The following is a 19394-nucleotide window of genomic DNA, read 5'->3' as shown; positions in this document are numbered from 1 at the left end:
TTACAAGTGGGTAACCAAAGGCACTAAACATTTACAAGTGGGTAACCAAAGTCACTAAATATTTACAAGTGGGTAACCAAAGTCACTAAACATTTACAAGTGGGTAACCAAAGGCACTAAACCTTCACAATGGGTAACCAAAGTCACTAAACCTTCACAAGTGGGTAACCAAAGTCACTAAACATTTACAAGTGGGTAACCAAAGTCACTAAACATTTACAAGTGGGTAACCAAAGGCACTAAACATTTACAAGTGGTAACCAAAGTCACTAAACATTTACAAGTGGGTAACCAAAGCATTAACCTTCACAAGTGGGTAACCAGTCACTAAACTTACAAGTGGGTAACCAAAGTCACTAAACCTTCACAAGTGGGTAACCAAAGTCACTAAACATTTACAAGTGGGTAACCAAAGTCACTAAACCTTACAAGTGGGTAACCAAAGTCACTAAACATTTACAAGTGGGTAACCAAGGCATTAAACCTTCACAAGTGGGTAACCAAAGTCACTAAACATTTACAAGTGGGTAACCAAAGTCACTAAACATTTACAAGTGGGTAACCAAAGGCACTAAACCTTCACAAGTGGGTAACCAAAGTCACTAAACATTTACAAGTGGGTAACCAAAGGCATTAAACCTTCACAAGTGGGTAACCAAAGTCACTAAACCTTCACAAGTGGCGTAACCAAAGTCACTAAACCTTCACAAGTGGGTAACCAAAGTCACTAAACATTTACAAGTGGGTAACCAGTCACTAAACCTTCACAAGTGGGTAACCAAAGTCACTAAACATTTACAAGTGGGTAACCAAAGGCACTAAACCTTCACAAGTGGGTAACCAGTCACTAAACATTTACAAGTGGGTAACCAAAGGCATTAAACCTTCACAAGTGGGTAACCAAAGTCACTAAACATTTACAAGTGGGTAACCAAAGTCACTAAACATTTACAAGTGGGTAACCAAGTCACTAAACATTTACAAGTGGGTAACCAAAGTCACTAAACCTTCACAAGTGGGTAACCAAAGTCACTAAACCTTCACAAGTGGGTAACCAAAGGCACTAAACCTTCACAAGTGGGTAACCAAAGGCACTAAACCTTCACAAGTGGGTAACCAAAGGCATTAAACCTCACAAGTGGGTAACCAAAGGCACTAAACCTTACAAGTGGGTAACCAAAGGCACTAAACATTTACAAGTGGGTAACCAAAGGCATTAAACCTTCACAAGTGGGTAACCAAAGGCACTAAACCTTCACAAGTGGGTAACCAAAGTCACTAAACATTTACAAGTGGGTAACCAAAGTCACTAAACCTTACAAGTGGGTAACCAAAGGCACTAAACCTTCACAAGTGGGTAACCAAAGGCACTAAACCTTCACAAGTGGGTAACCAAAGTCACTAAACATTTACAAGTGGGTAACCAAAGCACTAAACCTTCACAAGTGGGTAACCAAAGGCACTAAACATTCACAAGTGGGTAACCAAAGTCACTAAACCTTCACAAGTGGGTAACCAAAGCACTAAACCTTCACAAGTGGGTAACCAAAGTCACTAAACCTTCACAAGTGGGTAACCAAAGGCACTAAACATTTACAAGTGGGTAACCAAAGTCACTAAACCTTCACAAGTGGGTAACCAAAGTCACTAAACATTTACAAGTGGGTAACCAAAGGTACTAAACCTTCACAAGTGGGTAACCAAAGTCACTAAACCTTCACAAGTGGGTAACCAAAGTCACTAAACATTTACAAGTGGGTAACCAAAGGCACTAAACCTTCACAAGTGGGTAACCAAAGTCACTAAACATTTACAAGTGGGTAACCAAAGGCACTAAACCTTAACAAGTGGGTAACCAAAGTCACTAAACCTTCACAAGTGGGTAACCAAAGGCATTAAACCTTCACAAGTGGGTAACCAAAGTCACTAAACTTACAAGTGGGTAACCAAAGTCACTAAACCTTCACAAGTGGGTAACCAAAGTCACTAAACTTACAAGTGGGTAACCAAGGGCATTAAACCTTCACAAGTGGGTAACCAAAGTCACTAAACTTACAAGTGGGTAACCAAAGGCATTAAACCTTCACAAGTGGGTAACCAAAGTCACTAAACTTACAAGTGGGTAACCAAAGGCATTAAACCTTCACAAGTGGGTAACCAAAGGCATTAAACCTTCACAAGTGGGTAACCAAGTCACTAAACCTTCACAAGTGGGTAACCAAAGTCACTAAACCTTCACAAGTGGGTAACCAAAGTCACTAAACCTTCACAAGTGGGTAACCAACGTCACTAAACATTTACAATGGGTAACCAAGGGCATTAAACCTTACAAGTGGGTAACCAAGTCACTAAACCTTCACAAGTGGGTAACCAAAGTCACTAAACATTCACAAGTGGGTAACCAAAGTCACTAAACATTTACAAGTGGGTAACCAAGGCACTAAACCTTCACAAGTGGGTAACCAACGTCACTAAACATTCACAAGTGGTAACCAAAGTCACTAAACCTTCACAAGTGGTAACCAAAGTCACTAAACATTCACAAGTGGGTAACCAAAGTCACTAAACATTCACAAGTGGGTAACCAAGGCATTAAACCTTCACAAGTGGGTAACCAACGTCACTAAACATTCACAAGTGGGTAACCAAAGTCACTCAACCTTCACAAGTGGGTAACCAAAGTCACTAAACATTTACAAGTGGGTAACCAAAGTCACTAAACCTTCACAAGTGGGTAACCAAGTCACTAAACCTTCACAAGTGGGTAACCAAGTCACTAAACATTCACAAGTGGGTAACCAAAGTCACTAAACCTTCACAAGTGGGTAACCAAAGTCACTAAACTTTCACAAGTGGGTAACCAAGTCACTAAACCTTCACAAGTGGGTAACCAAAGTCACTAAACCTTCACAAGTGGGTAACCAAAGTCACTAAACCTTCACAAGTGGGTAACCAAAGTCACTAAACCTTCACAAGTGGGTAACCAAAGTCACTAAACCTTCACAAGTGGTAACCAAAGTCACTAAACTTTCGTAAGTGGGTAACCAAAGTCCTAAACCTTCACACGTGAGTAACCGAAGTCACTAAATCTTCACAAGTGTGTAGCCGAAGTCACTAAACCTTCACAAGTGTGTAACCGAAGTCACTAAACCTTCACAAGTATGCAAGTAGTCACAAAACCTCCAGAAGTGGGTTATCAAAATCCCTAAACATTCACATTTGTGAAACCCAAAGTCACTAAACCTGCACAAGTGTGTAACCAATGTCAAACTTCTTAGTGAAGAAGTCTAGTTGATTACCCCATTGTCATGTAATATACTGCATTTTATTCATTTATACCGTTTATAGTTATTTTCTCTAAGAACTCAGATTGTAACTTTAAAGTAACCAAGTTTGAGAGAGAGAGAGAGAGAGAGAGAGAGAGAGAGAGAGAGAGAGAGAGAGAGAGAGAGAGAGAGAGAGAGAGAGAGAGAGAGAGAGAGAGAGAGAGAGTAATGCTTGAACTAAGTTTGAAATTGGGCAATACTTAATTTAGTGCAACTTCGTCGAAACTAAAGACTACTGACTTCGTTGATTTAAGAAGCTAATTGTTCTCTTTTAATCTTTAATACAAAATCTTGTAGTTCCAGCAGTTGTATGAAATAAGTCCCGAAGTCAATGTAATTACTTATAAAAAACACAAAAGTGAATGTTAGAGCTTAGGTTAGATTAATATAGCATAAAATAGCTAACAGTTTGATTCCTGTCCCTATATAGACAAACCTCGGGGTATCGTGTAGCAAGACATTCAATGTTGGGTCAACAGCACATTTCACTTTTAGCCAAAATAAGACTACTTCAATCACATCAGGTGCGACAAAAACCTAGCCAAAATTAAGATTAAAAGTCACTAGAAAAAAGGTTGCACGAGAAAATAACTTTTTAATTTTGATTTTCTATCAAATAGAAATATGCTAATAATCAACATTAAGCTTATAACAACCACCAAACATCGAAAAAACATTTACGCAGAAATTTCAACCCTAAATTACTAAAAAAAAAAAACTGATATCCGTTTTAAAACATATCCAATGAATTTCACTGATCAATTATAGAATGGTGCAATATTAGGACAAAAACTCCCATAATTGAAGAGATCTTTGCAAATACACTATTTTGAATCTCATTATGCTACTGGCGGAAACTTTTATTAACGAATTAAGACTTTCATAAAAAAACATGGTTTGCTCCGTATGTCATGCACACCATAGGAGCCTTCTTCCACCTGGTAGTTAAGAAACACACTTTACTTTAATGGCTGCTTTTCCAGTCCTATACAGCAGGGAAACCCCACTCTCTACAGGACCTCCACTCATTTTATCTTGTTCAGAGTATTCAACATTTCACATCACATATTGTTCATTTACTGTTAAATCGCCAGGCTACTTTGAACAGAATAAAGAACCTAATGTTTTATACTCTAAACCTCTTATTTATCTTCAACATTGGATTACGCAATATAATCACAGCTCTTGCTTTATTGATAATAAAAGGTTAGGGTAGAAAAGTTTGATAAATTTAGTCTGATCATTGAAAATGGAAGCAAAAGTCCATGTTCGAACAGCTGGAGCGCGAAGCTACAACTCACCCCTTTGTTAAATGTGTATTGACCCCTTTAAATTTGTATGATTAAAAATTAATTTCAAATATGTACCAGCCTATAGGGCTAACGCACGTAGCATTACAGACCTCTAAGGAGCAATGAGGTGTTTAATCCAGAGCGAAGCGAGCATACGGCTGAGCAAAAACTAATAAATCATTAGCTCAAATAAAACATTTGTAATAGGATGAACACTGCTACGAATGATTTCCGTCACGAATCAGCCAAAAACGTCCATAACACCATTGAGCCAATCTATAACTTCCCCCATATCACTTCCAAAAATCCTCTGTGGCAACAAACAATTAGGAGTTTGTATGAAAATGTTTTCCATAGTTTTGCACAAACGAATGTAACCGAATAATTTCACGGGGTATACTAAAAGCTTGAAAACAGAAACCTAAACAATTATTAAAATTATATTGAAGGATATTGCTTTGCATCTGTAGGTGGGCAACTCTTAGCCAGAACTCTCAAGGCAAAGCCCAATTAAGCAGTCAGAGAATAACTTGCAAAATACCACAGAACATTTATTTGTACAATATAAAAGGGCATGAAACTCCTTTACAAGTATGGGGGACTCGTAAACGAAAAGTATGAGGAACTGTGTGAAAAGTATGAAATTTTAATAGTTTGACATGGCGATGTCAGCATATAGATCAAATTCGGAACACTAGCACTTCAATTTCACGTAAATATGAGAACGGAACATTATGAATGGAAAGTCCTTCACAATAAAAAAAAAAAAAAAAGTGTACTTACATATAATATCCACGAGTGATGTTCACTTCCTCAGCCACACAATATAAATGGTTCTAAAACGTCTGAAGGTTCAGAATGTAGAACTGAAAATCGAGGAAGCAGAAATCCTTGTTCTGTCGTCCTTGGAAGACAGGTGGCTCCATCTGTATTTGGTCTTCATGAACATTACTGCCTATGAAAATTCTAACTTTTATTTTATATAGAATTGTCCATTGGAAGCCATTTCATTGATACTAAAGAACAGTTTTATTTAGATTAGCAAAATTTCACCTCCAATAAAATTACTAACAAAGTTTCTGTTCCTCACCTGGGACAAAAGATCAAATTCTTAATATTTTCAACTTTCTTTTGTGAATAGTAGAACGACACTAATTGCATAGGTTAAAAAAGAGGATGGGAAATAAAAACAGGTCAAGATCTGCTCTCTTATTTTGCTTTCACTAATTTCAATACTCTTAATAACGTTCAAGAAAGATGTTTTGCAATCAATTTGGTAGCATTGTTTCGAGCATTTTAAGAATCAAGGTGTAGTAGGACTAGAATTAAGTGTGGAAATGTGTTTTTATTCGTTAATTACCTTACAAGAATACAACTGCGATTACCCCAAACTTTGCCTTCAAAATACAAAAATTTTCTGCACATCGTTATTGCATAGTGTTTATGCTGTTACAATAATATATTCTGAAAAGAATAGTTTGTAGAAAGACGCGAGACACAGCCAACCACTCTAAAATTCAAGCAACTATAGTCTAGATTTTTTTTTTTTTTTTTTTTTTTTTTTTTTTTTTTTTTTTTTTTTTTTTACAGCTAACCTTAACCATATTCGTGTTTCCTACCAAATTCACATATTTCACTCTTACACTGAATTCCTACAACTCTAGATCAAATGGGCAAATAATACAATAATACTACACGTAAAGCTAAGCAACATTCACAACGTACTAGAATATAGGTATAAATCTATCATTTTTATATGGAAAATCTCTCTCTCTCTCTCTCTCTCTCTCTCTCTCTCTCTCTCTCTCTCTCTCTCTCTCTCTCTCTCTTATACACAAATGGTGATGTGAGCAGGATGAGAGTGTTCCCTTTTATTTCTGCAGACTAATATAATTCAACTTCTAAAAATTGAACATGTGAATGACTCAAATTGTTAATTTACAGTAGTTCATGCTTTAAAATCTCATTTACGTTTTCTTTGAAAACGGAGGAATCGTTTTTTTTTTTTTTAGAATAAACTGTATATTCGTGTGAACATCGATGTTCAGAGCATATTTATGGCCGTTTACCTGAACAATTCAATAATTAACACAATAATTAAAACTTTAGAATTTAGTTACACTAGTTTATAACTCTGAATGAACAACAAAATTGGGTAGAATACAAGCATAAATGTACGGGACCCGTCTAATCTAGGGTGGGGGGTGGTGTTTGGTGGAGCAGAAAACAAACACACACACACACATATATATATATATATATATATATATATATATATATATATATATATATATATATATATATATATATATATATATATATATATATATATATATATATATACTCAAAAGCAAGGTCTATAGATTAAGGAGGTCTTCTCAACCCCGACCAAAAATATGACTCTTCTGCGCAGGTACACACTGTGACGTAGGCAGGACCTATAGATGCGGCCAAGGTCTATAGACTATTTCCACCCAAGCATACCAAAGGTCGATCACCCCTTGACCGGGCAGTTGTTTGTTTACAAGCAAACGTGGTGTACACTTCCGCCTTGCTGATTAAAGCTATTTTATATATAACAAAATGCCCAGTAATTTTGCAGTTTTCGGATGCTTCTCATATAGAGGAAAAAGTAAGGATCTCACTTTTCATAATTTCCCTAAAGACATCATTACAAGGAAAACGTGGATTCAGCTGTGCAAAAGAGAAGATCTTATTAATGGGGAAACGCTCAGATATGTAGTAAACACTTTGAAGCTGATGCATTTGAAAGGAATTTGATGTATGAATTGCTGAATCAACCAGTGCCCTGATCTCTCATCAGAATAAAGAAAGGATCTGTACCGACAATGCATTTACCTACAACTGGACATTCACATGCATCACAAGGTAAGAAACCAGTATCGTGTATTGTTGGTTAAACATTAAGATATAAATGACGTTGTAATCAACTTACATAGATAATAATTATTGTATATCCTCTTTATTATTCATCAGTAATCTGGAAATCGCAGAATCAGTTGTTTTCCTCATATATAGTTAAAAAAAATGTTTTTTTTTTTTTTATTCCATTTCGCTGTGAAAAAGTATCATTCATAAATTTTAGTTCAGATTTTTACATATTCAATAATGTCAGAAAATTCTAATCGCATTGTTCTCTAACCAAGTCCATTTTTTTTTAATAATTCAATTTTAATTTTAATCAGATACGTCCAGGATGTTAAGAGCCGAAAAAAAATAGGACAAAAACGACTTGTAGATGAAATCCTTAGTCAAGAGCAGGACGAAACAGGGAAGATTTTTGTACAAAAAGTCAAATCGGTGCCCACGATTGAAGATTTGCAACGTGTAATTGAGCAACTGGAGAAGGAGAGAGATGATATCAAACGGAAGTGGGAAGAATATGAGGTAAAGTGGAAATGTGAAAAAGAGCAGTGGGAAGTTAAAGAAAGCTATTTTGCTACTGAAAGGGCTAAATGGGAAAATGAAAAAGCTAAATGGTTGGATAAGAAGGTCAAGTGGGAAAAAGAAAAGGAAAACTGGGAAAAAGAGAAAACAGCGATGTACGTTAAGTTTAATGAGATGTATGCATCAGCAACTGCTGTAGTAAAAGCTAATTTAAAGAAATACTTTTCACCCAAACAAGTAGCATGTCTTGTCACTGGAAGTAATATTAATACTTGGTGCATTTAAAAACGATGGAAAAAATGTTTCTTTGTCATGTGGAAAAATATCTAAAACCTGGAAAAGGAGAGACAGATAAATTGACTGATTTAATTAGCAAGTGTTTTAAAAGCAATGATATCCCATTACCATACGAAGTGATTAAATTTTTTGTTAGATGTACATTTTTTAGAATTCGTGTTTTAAATAGGAAAAGCGCAGAATAAAATGACAAATCTCGCAACGTGATATAGAACATACCTGAAATATATATTGTGTATATATCATTATTTATTTTATGAATTTAAACTGTCTGTTGCTCGACAAATTTCAGTTATTTATATCATCAAATATTTGTTTGGTTGTTTGAGTGTAATAAAGTTATGTAGGCCTATTTGTAATCTTACTTTTATTATCCTAAAAGAATAAAATATAAATCTTCGAAAAGATTGAAAAATACAAAACAGAAAGCATAGTTCCTTTATTTTCTTATGGAAGTTCCACAGCTTACTCAGCCACGGTTAAGTCCGAGTGACGTCATCGCTCTGACCGACCCGACTCCCACCATCCGGCTACCTGCGCACTAAGGTGGCCTGAGAAGACCTTATATCTATAGACCTTGCTCAAAAGATTGGGTCAGCATTCACTATGACAGTTGAATAGTTTTGCGCACAGGCTTCTCTGCCTGAAAAATTTGAGTCTGAACGAAATCTTTTTTTGGGGGGGTGGCACCTGCAGCCTCCAAGCCACTGTCTCGTACGCCTATGGATACATGCCACTCCTTGAGCAAATATAAGTTGTTATAACTTATAATTGCTCATTTTATCTCCTACTAAAGTACTTTCACTCCTCTCTCAGTCTCTTCTACTCACTGGGACTTACTGCAATAAAAACTAGCTCTTCCTTTCGGTTCCAACTGGGCCTGGTTTCTTGGTCCTGAGAGTTACCCTCTCTGGGCTAAGCAGCTGCACCTCCCTTCTAAGTCCTGTGTTTGTTTGTGCTGCGAGCAAACTGGTGGTTGGCCCTATGGCGAAGAGGTCTACATTCTATAAGAGAAATAGACATTGGCAGCTATGCTCTTTGTGCTGAGCTGCTGCCTTAGAGCACACACTAAGCTACACTTGGTAGGAACTACAAGTGGTAAAGCTTTCCTGTCCTTAAAGTCATGCATTTAAGATTTGAAACAAGTATAATTCAAGTTAAGCATTCAAGACAGGCATTTAAGCCAGCATTCTTAATGTTACAAGATTTTTTTTATAGAAGCAGGCCATTTCAAATATATATATATATATATATATATATATATATATATATATATATATATATATATATATATATATATATATATATATATATAATGTAATTCTTCTACTTACCTTTCGTGTTCATACTTTTCACTGAAATAGCAAAGTTAAACAAAACAAGTGGGACAAAACTCAAAAGTAAAATTAATGTGGGACATTTTTGATAATTAAAAAAAAAAGCGGGACAGACGTTGAAAAAGCGGGAGTCTGGTCACATTAAGCATTCTTAAAGATAGGTAGTCAGGTCAAGTGTCCTTAGAGCTGGGCATTTAAGCTAAGCATCCGTCGAGCTCAATATTCAAATCAAGCATACATCAAGTGAGTCATAATTCAAGTTAAAAATTCAAGCCAGGCCTTAAGCCAAACATTTTTCTTCAAGTATGGCATTCAAGGCTAGCATCTTTAGAGTTGGGCATTTAAGCAAAGCATCCTTAAAGCCTGGCATTTAAGCCAAGCATCATTCAAGTTGGAAATTCAAGCCAGACCTTTATACCCAACATTCTCTAAGTCAGGCATTTATGGCTAGTGTACATAGAGTTGCGCATCTAAGCCAAGCAACTTCCAAGCTGGATATCTATACTAAGCATACTTGATATCTAGCCAAGCATCATTCAAGTTGAACATTCTAGCCAGGCATTTAACCCAATCATTTTTGAAGTAGGGCATTTAAGTGTAGTGTTCTTTGAGCTGGCCATTTATGCCAAGCGTCCTTCAAGTTGGACATTTATCCAAGCTTCCATAGAGTACGGCATTTAAGCAAAGCATGATTCAAGTTGAGAATTCAATTCAGGTCTTTATGCCAAACATTCTCTAAGTACGGCATTCAAGGCAAGTGTCTTTGGAGATGGGCAATTAAGCCAAGCATCCTAAAATCCCTGAAGTCAGGGATTTAAGACAAAGCTCATTCAAGTTGAGCATCCACGGCAGCCATTTAAGCCAACCATTCTTCAAGTCGGGCATTCAAGCCAAGTGTCCTGAGACCTGAATATTTAAGGATATTGATTTGTATTCTTGTAGGAACTAATGACAATTTTTTTAAATAATTTGTTTTATTCCAGCTATACAAACCAGTCCTTCAAGTTACACTGCCCACCTCAACTAACCTGCAAATCCTAGATTAAACGTTAAAGCGAGTGTTGCTCCTTACAGGCAACTATGTTACCTTGGTAAAGGTTTCAAGGGCCATTCCAGCTTCGCCGACATCATACGCCTATGAAAGGACTCAGGCTTGTATAGTTAGGAAAAATACAAATTACAAAGAATTTTTTTTATATCTATTTCATTACAGTATCACTTTCCTAGGATGGGTATATCAGATTACATTTTATTGTTGCTGTATTTTTCTTGGAATATTGTTCAAATTCATGTGATGTTCTTAAAACTCTCACAGTCTTTTTGTGGCCTCAAGCAAAATACTAATTATCCAAGTCTCTAAAATGCTAGAATCATATTAGAAAAAAAAAACAACTTTCAATTAATTAGATCAAAGAATTGGGTGTTGGTTGTATTTATGTGTAATACACCTATTGGTACAGTATTGAAATATTTCATAGACAGGAAGAAAGATCACTGATAAAATACAGCACATGATACTAGCATAAATAAGGAGAAAATAAAAAAAAAATAATTAATTTCTTTATTTTCTTAAATGCTATGGTTAATTACATAGTTACATTTATAAAAACACTCACTTACAAGCATCACTTGGACAAAATAATCACATGAACAGAGTTTTATCAAAATTATAATTGAGAAGGATTTAAGTAGGTTAATAAGAGACTTCTGCTTACATAAATAACACAACTTACTGGTACCCTTGAGGAATCAAAAGATTGATAATAGCCAGTAAGAATGATAAAATATGTAAATTTAAATTCTTCATCACTTCCAACAATTGCACGGACAGGTAGCAAGATATTGAATTATGTAAGGTAAGAACAATGGTCAACAATATGTTCATGTCATAAAAATACCAGTACACTCTAATATTCTTCAAACATGAGAATACTGTACTAGAAATAATGGGTTTCTGTTTTCGGAAAAGACAAACTGCATTTACATAAATATTGTTACAACTCCATGGGAGACTTTTGAATATACACACAATAAGTCAAACTTTGATCAGTTATACATTTTTTTGATATTAGTACTTTAATGTTTACAATTTTTACATTTCTCAGATCTAGATCTTTTTAATTCCGTCTTGTTAGGTCAGACAAAGAGATTAAGTGTTCAATTGGCTGGTTACAGCAAGCAAAGGGGTAGCTACAAGATAGATTAAACTGCTCCTTACCTAGCTGCCAAAACTCATTCCTTCTTGACCCTTTTCTGCAGATCACAGCTATCCACCAATTACTGTACAGGATGGTAAGAAGTCCAGCGACCAAAAGTCATAGCTTTGTAGCTTCAAAACATGAACTGAATTCTACAAAAAGCAAGGTAATTTACTGTACTTTAAATTCTTTTTAGAGATTCAAAAATTCTTCTGCATTTTTCATACATCTGATGCTCACTTTGTTATTTTCAACCCAAACAGGTCTAAAAAGATTTAGTGACAGTGGCAATGACATGAAATTTTCTTCTAATACCAACAAACGACTTTTTCATTGAACATGAGAAATCATGTTCCAAAGGATAAAAAAATTACAATAAAGCAGTACAATACAAATAATTGAACCTGCTTTTATATCACATGTATCATTTCTCACTGATGTATTTGGAGGCATGTCATTTGAAAATCTAACAAATACAAGACTCACAAAATATAAATTATTGGCGAATTTTAACACAAAAAAAGGTTTTCTATTAAATATATCATTTTAATGGGCTTGTAGAAATTTTGGGCACAATAATTTTCCAAGTTTTATGATGTCAGCATAATTATTTGTCAGAGATAATTACTTCCTCTTTCATCAAATTCTCTGAAACTTGGTTAAATTTATCAATTTCATTTTTAATCCTGCATATCTGATAAATAACCAAAAAGAATTATCTCTTAACTTTTCAAAATAATGTAACTTTTACCTGTACTACATCTTGATTTTCTCTTGTTTCACAGACATGATTTTTTTAATATCTATTGTAAAAATATAGGTATAAATTACATTTAGCTACATTAGCTACAGTCAAGTTAGTACAAATCAGTTCATGTAGTCTTGAGGATGATTGTAATTTGTAAGTACATCCTACTTCCATAGAAAACATGCATTGGCAAAATCATTGCAGGATTATACTTTTTATTCGATAAGACTTGGCATATTCCTGATTTTTATGAGTCCTTGTTTTTATTTCTTATATATTTACCCGACTTGTTTACATCTGCTTTGCATTTTCATGAAATTTCATCGTAGGAAAACAAGTGATAAAATGCTCTCTATTTCTTTTAGTGTACAACTATGGGACACTGTTATGGGACAGTAATAGTTCTATTACTTAAGGCAAGTAGTCCTAGATAATCTGAGGAAAGCTGTCATCTTTTGATTTAGAAAAAAAATAATTAAAACGTTATATTTGTCGTAAAACAATTTTCAAGTGAAGCTACTTTTAGGGTTTCTTAAAGTTAATCTTACAAAATCATTAAATAATTGAAAAATACCCTAAATCATTGCAAGTTTAATATGCTTTTAATGTTACTGTATATAACACATCATCAAATTTCAAGTATCTGAATCTCATATTTCTGTACATGGTAAAATTATATAGATTTGTTATGCATATCTTCAATGAAATCAGACCTAGAGTAAAATTTCTGTCATTTAGTTCCCAGGGCTTATTAATTACCTATAAATGCACAATTGTAAAGGCATTCCTGTTCTCTTGTCAAGTTTATCACAAATCTATTAAAATATGATATTACAAGTAACTTCTTTTACTGTTGCAGAATATGAAAAACAAACATCTGAAATTACTACTGTTTTGATAGTCTGAAATGCTAATACAATTATTTTATTCCCAATATTAAACCTGAATTTATCACTGGTTAGCCTCGATTTTCATGATGGATTTTTCTTTTCATTAAAGTGTCAGTTGCCTTCTCTGGGAAGACATTTGAATCAAATTTTCTCACCTTGACACCAAATTCTTAGACCAAAAACACCATAAATTCCGAGTTAGCTTGGAAAGACTCCTTGAAGGATGAAGGAGATGGATTTCCAAAAACTAATAATGCCCTCTTCAATCTAACAAGATTCATTTTACCTTGGTTAGTTACTCTTCAAGGTCAGTCTCTTGTATCAGTGTTTCATTATTTCAATGAAAATTCCTTCAATTTCATTTGCAAATTCATCTTCCTTGTGAATAGCTTGGCTTCATTAGAAAAAACAACATTGTTCTGGATGACTTTTGGGGATAGTCCATTTTTTCTAATTCTTTGGCAAGCCGCTGAAATTGCTTCTTTTCAATGTACAGTATTCAAGTTTTCTTTTAGTGATTTAAACTGTTCAGAGTGCAATGCTTTAGTTACATTGTAACTTGGCTATGGAAGGTACTACTAAGTACTGTATAAACTCGAATTCACTTAAGCCACTCTTCAAGGGTAAGATTTGTCATGGATAACCTGTTAAGACTAGGAGTAGCATTTACTAGTTTTTGTTGAAAATGATATTTTAATTATAAAATAAATTTTTAAATATACTTACCCGGTGAATATATAATAGCTGAGCCTCCGGAGGCTCGACAGAAAAACACACCAAAAACTCGCGAGCGATCGCTATGAAGGTTGCGGGTGTGCCCACTAGCGCCAACTATCGGCCAGATACCGCATATACATGTAAACAGACCCAATTTTTCTCATCCCGCTGGGTCTCTATCGGGGAGGAAGGGGGGACCTTTAATTTATATATTCACCGGGTAAGTATATTCAAAAATTTATTTTATAATTAAAATATCATTTTTAAATATTTAACTTAGCCGGTGAATATATAATAGCTGATTCACACCCATGGTGGTGGGTAGAGACCAGAGTTAATTAAGTTTACAGCGTATATGCTTAGAGTTTTTGACAGTTATATCATAACAAAACCCAAATATATAAAGGTACCTGGTAAGGAAGTTGACTTAGACGATTACTCTGCCTTATTAGTCTGTCTTCCTCACAAAGCCCAGCGATCCTCTTAGGATGCTGAAAGACTCCCAGGAGTTGAAGTATTAAGGGCTGCAACCCATACAACAGGACCTCATCAAACCCCTAATCTGGGCGCTCTCAAGAAATGACTTTGACCACCCGCCAAATCCGTACAACCCAAAAAAACAATATTAAAAACATTTCAAGAGACAGATTAAAAAGGATATTGGAATTAGGGTAATGTAGTGGTAGAACCCTCACCCACTACTGCACTCGCTGCAACGAATGGATCCAGTGTGTAGCAGTCCTCGTAAAGAGTCTGGACATCTTTTAAGTAAAATGACGCGAACACTGACTTGTTTCTCCAAAAAGTCGCGTCCATAATACTTTGCAGAGATTTATTTTGCTTGAAGGCCACGGAGGTTGCTATAGCTCTAACTTCGTGCGTCTTAACCTTAAGCAAACATCGGTCTTTCTCATTCAAGTGAGAATGAGCTTCTCGTATTAAAAATCTGATAAAATATGACAAAGCATTCTTTGACAAAGGCAATGATGGTTTCTTAACTGAGCACCATAATGCCTCAGATTTACCTCGTAATGACTTAGTACGAGCTAAATAGAACTTAAGAGCTCTAACAGGACATAATACTCTTTCCAGTTCGTTGCCTACGATCTCTGATAAGCAAGGAATATCAAAAGATTTAGGCCAAGGACGAGAAGGCAGTTCATTTTTGGCCAGGAAACCAAGTTGAAGTGAACAAGTGGCTTTTTCTGTAGAAAAAGCCGATGTTCTTACTGAAGGCATGAAGTTCACTGACCCTTTAAGCCGAAGCCAAGCACACTAGGAAAAGTGTCTTGAGGGTGAGATCCTTCAGGGAGGCTGAATGTAATGGCTCAAACCTGTCTGACATGAGGAACCTTAGGACCACGTCTAAGTTCCATCCAGGAGTTGCCAAACGACGTTCCTTAGAGGTCTCGAAAGACTTAAGGAGATCTTGGAGATCTTTATTGTTGGAAAGATCTAAGACTCTATGTTGAAAGACCGAAGTCAACATGCTCCTGTAGCCCTTAATCGTGGGAGCTGAAAGGGAGCGAACCTTTCTCAGATGTAAAAGAAAATCTGCGATTTGGGCTACAGAGGTACTGGACGAGGACACAGATGCTGACTTGCACCAGTCTCGAAAGACTTCCCACTTCGACTGGTATACTCTAATGGTAGAAGCTCTCCTCGCTCTTGCAATCGCACTGGCTGCCTCCTTCGAAAAGCCTCGAGCTCTTGAGAGCCTTTCGATAGTCTGAAGGAAGTCAGACGAAGAGCGGGGAGGCTTTGATGGACATTCTTTACGTGGGGCTGACGTAACAGATCTACCCTTAGAGGAAGACTTCTTGGAAAGTCTACCAGCCATTGAAGTACCTCGGTGAACCATTCTCTCGCGGGCCAGAGGGTAGCAACCAACGTCAACCTTGTCCCTTCGTGAGAGGCGAACTTCTGCAGTACCTTGTTGACTATCTTGAATGGTGGGAATGCATATAAGTCCAGAAGAGACCAATCCAGTAGAAACGCGTCTATGTGGATTGCTTCTGTATCGAGGACTGGAGAGCAATAGATTGGTAACCTTTTGGTCAACGAGGAGGCAAAGAGGTCTATGGTGGGTTGACCCCAAGTAGCCCAAAGACTCTTGCCCACGTCCTTGTGGAGGATCCATTCCGTGGGTATCACCTGACCCCTCCGACTGAGACAGTCTGCCAAGACGTTCAAGTCCCCCTGGATGAATCTCGTCAATAGGGAGATGCCTCGATTTCTTGACCATAAGAGAAGGTCCCTTGCGATCTCGAGCAGCGTGAAGGAGTGTGTGCCTCCTTGCTTGGAGATGTACGCTAAAGCTGTGGTGTTGTCTGAGTTGACCTCTACCACTTAGTTTCGAAGAAGCTTTCGAATATCATCAAGGCCAAGTGGACTGCTAATAGCTCCTTGCCGTTGATGTGCATGCTCTTCTGACTTGAGGTCCACAGACCCGAGCATTCCCGACCGTCCAGGGTCGCACCCCAACCCAAATCCGACGCGTCTGAGAACAACACGTGGTTTGGGTTCTTGGCTGCTAGGGATAGTCCCTCTCTCAGACTGATATTGCTGTCCCACCATTTAAGGCATGCCTTTACTGGTTCGGAGACTGGGAATGATACCGTCTCTAACGTCTTGTCCTAGTTCCAGTGAGAGGCTAGATGGAACCGGAGAGGCAGAAGGTGTAGTCTCCCTAGTGAGACAAACTGCTCCAGGGATGAGAGAGTCCCTACAAGACTGTTCCAACTCCTGACTGAACAAACGTTCTCTTTTCAGCATTAGTTAGACTTCGAGCAGGGCTTGTTCTATTCGGGTGGCAGACGGAAAAGCCCGAAAAAAACTGGACTGCGAATCTCCATCCCCAAATATAGAATAATCTAGGATGGGATCAGTTGGGACTTTTAGGTTGACCAAAAGTCCCAACTCCCTGGCCAGACTCAACGTCCAATGTAGATCCTGCAGACAGCGAAGACTGGACGATGCTCTGAGAAGCCAGTCGTCCAAGTACAGGGAGGCTCGGATCCCCGATAGATGGAGGGATTTTGCCACATTCCTCATGAGCCTCGTAAACACGAGAGGAGCAGGACTGAGGCCAAAGCACAGGGCTCGAAACTGGTACCCCACATTCCTGTAAACAAACCTCAGAAACGGTTGGGAATCCGGGTGTATAGGAATGTGGAAGTATGCCTCCTGAAGGTCGAGAGAGACCATCCAGTCGCCTTCCATTAATGCTGTCAAGACAGCCTGGTAGACTTCATCGTGAAGTTGGTCTTGACAATGAATATATTGAGCGCACTTGCCTCTTACGTACTCCTGCAGTGAACATGGCTGCCAGATCATTGGAGCCATCCCTGAGGGACTTGTTCCTGCAGAGAACGTGGCTGTCAGATCATTGGAGCCATCCCTGAAAGCCTTGTTTATGCATGACATAATTGTACAGCAAAACTTCAAACGCTCGAAAAAAACTCCTAACAGGAGATGGTCTAGCTCTGAAGTCGACCATAAAATCTTGGAGCGTCTCATGGCCAGGCGCCAGGGAGAGTCTATGAGGTTTGAGAAGTCTATCTGGGCAGAGGCAGGAACTCCCAAGCCGAGAACTTCTCCCGTGTTATATCAGACTCTCGCTCTATAAGCCAGCTTAAAAGTAGGGAAAGCAAAGGCTGTCTCCCCCAAACTCCTCCTGGTGATTAACCAGTCGCCTAGCAAACGTAAAGCTCTCTTAGAAGAGCGAGAGAGCACTAGCTTATAAAACAACGGCTTCGAAGTAGCTAGGCCTAGTGTAAACTCTGACGTTTAGGCGAACGAGGAGCAGCAGTTACAAAAAGATCCGGACAAAGATCCTTAAAAATCAGCATGATTTATTTAAAGTCCATAGAGGGCTGAGCAGCTTTAGGCTCCTCTCCATCTGACAGAGTCCTCAAGGGAATATCAGTAGGAGGGGGATCAGCAACTTCCTCATCTGAAGGAACCTTGTCCGACAATAGCCGAGTCTCAAGCAAGGGAGAGACCTGCCGTGGTGGCAATGCTTGACAAGCAGAGTCCACACGCAAAGGAGCAATCAGTAGCAGTCAAGGACGCTATGTCATGTAACTGCTTAAAGGACTGACCAGTAACAACAACAGGTGCGGGAGGACGTTCGACGTCACCTCGAGACTGCCTTGACTGCTTAGACTGAGCAGTCAAAACAACTCTTGACTGCGGTGATTGACGCTCAACGTCAAAACAAGTCAACTCTGCTGGTTGGTGAACGTCCTGAACGTCAACAAGAGCAAGCGGCAGCGGCTGAACGTCCACAAGCGGCTGAGAGTCAACACGGGACTGCATCGAGTGAGGCTCTACAAAACACGATTGACGTGACTTTGTAACGTCAATGTCAACAGGACAAGCAAAGGCTCGTTTGGGCGGCTGACGGCCAAGATCTCGATCAGCTAAGCGGCGAGGATCATCGTGAACCTGCTCAACAGAATAGTCCTCCATAAGAGAGGTAAGCTTATTCTGCATGTCTTGCCGTACAACCCATTTAGGATCAACGGGAATGGTTGCGGTAAAAGACGAGGGTAACGTCTGTGACTGCAAAACCTTGCCTACAAAAAGACTCTCGGAGCCTGTGTTACGCTTTTGTTTAGGCGGCGAGCAGTCTTCCGATGACTGCATAGGGTCAGAGCTGTCCTAATTGTTACAACCAGGACGCTGGACCTGTCCTGAAAGGACTGACTTTCGCTTAAAGGGCCTCGAAACCTTGTTCCACGGTTTCTTATGCGAAAAGCCTTCGGATGACGAGGAGAAAATCGTCTCGCTCGTCTTATGGTAGGGGCGGTGTTGATGAGACACGCCTGAAACCATAGAGGGAACGTCTGTTCGCTGATCAAGTCCTCTCGAACCCATAAGTCGTACGACATTACTTCTCCCCTGGGCTTGGGAGCTTGCAAGAGGTCCCGGACTAGGTGAACGACAGGCACGAACAGACGAACCCTCGGTCGCAACACTGATAACACTTTGCGCAATTATCACTTTATCACTACGATTTTCTGTTTTGCACTTACTTCACTGAAATCGAATTTTACAACAATTCACATTAGGTATGAATAAAACTGATTTCTACCTGAAGCACGCAATTCTACCCTCATCAAAAGGTTATAATTGCGAAATCAGTCGTATAATGTAAGCACATTAATACAAGCAAAA

The 19394-nt window shown here is 38.0% G+C and overlaps 1 long non-coding RNA gene across 4 annotated transcripts in view; it reads right to left on the bottom strand.

Annotated features, from left to right (window-relative positions):
• The window catches only part of LOC137638307 (uncharacterized), a 32154-nt gene extending 26631 nt beyond the window's left edge, over positions 1-5523 (bottom strand). For all 4 annotated transcript variants that reach the window (XR_011044022.1, XR_011044021.1, XR_011044019.1 and 1 more), the window contains exon 1: positions 5402-5523. This is a non-coding gene — a long non-coding RNA (uncharacterized lncRNA). The remainder of the gene's footprint in view (positions 1-5401) is intronic.
• Positions 5524-19394: the final 13871 nt, after the last annotated feature.

Source organism: Palaemon carinicauda, chromosome 3 (assembly GCF_036898095.1).
Source record: "Palaemon carinicauda isolate YSFRI2023 chromosome 3, ASM3689809v2, whole genome shotgun sequence".
Taxonomy (NCBI): domain Eukaryota; kingdom Metazoa; phylum Arthropoda; class Malacostraca; order Decapoda; family Palaemonidae; genus Palaemon; species Palaemon carinicauda.
The sequence above is the reverse complement of the archived record's forward strand: the minus strand, read 5'-3'. Positions and strand labels throughout refer to the sequence as shown.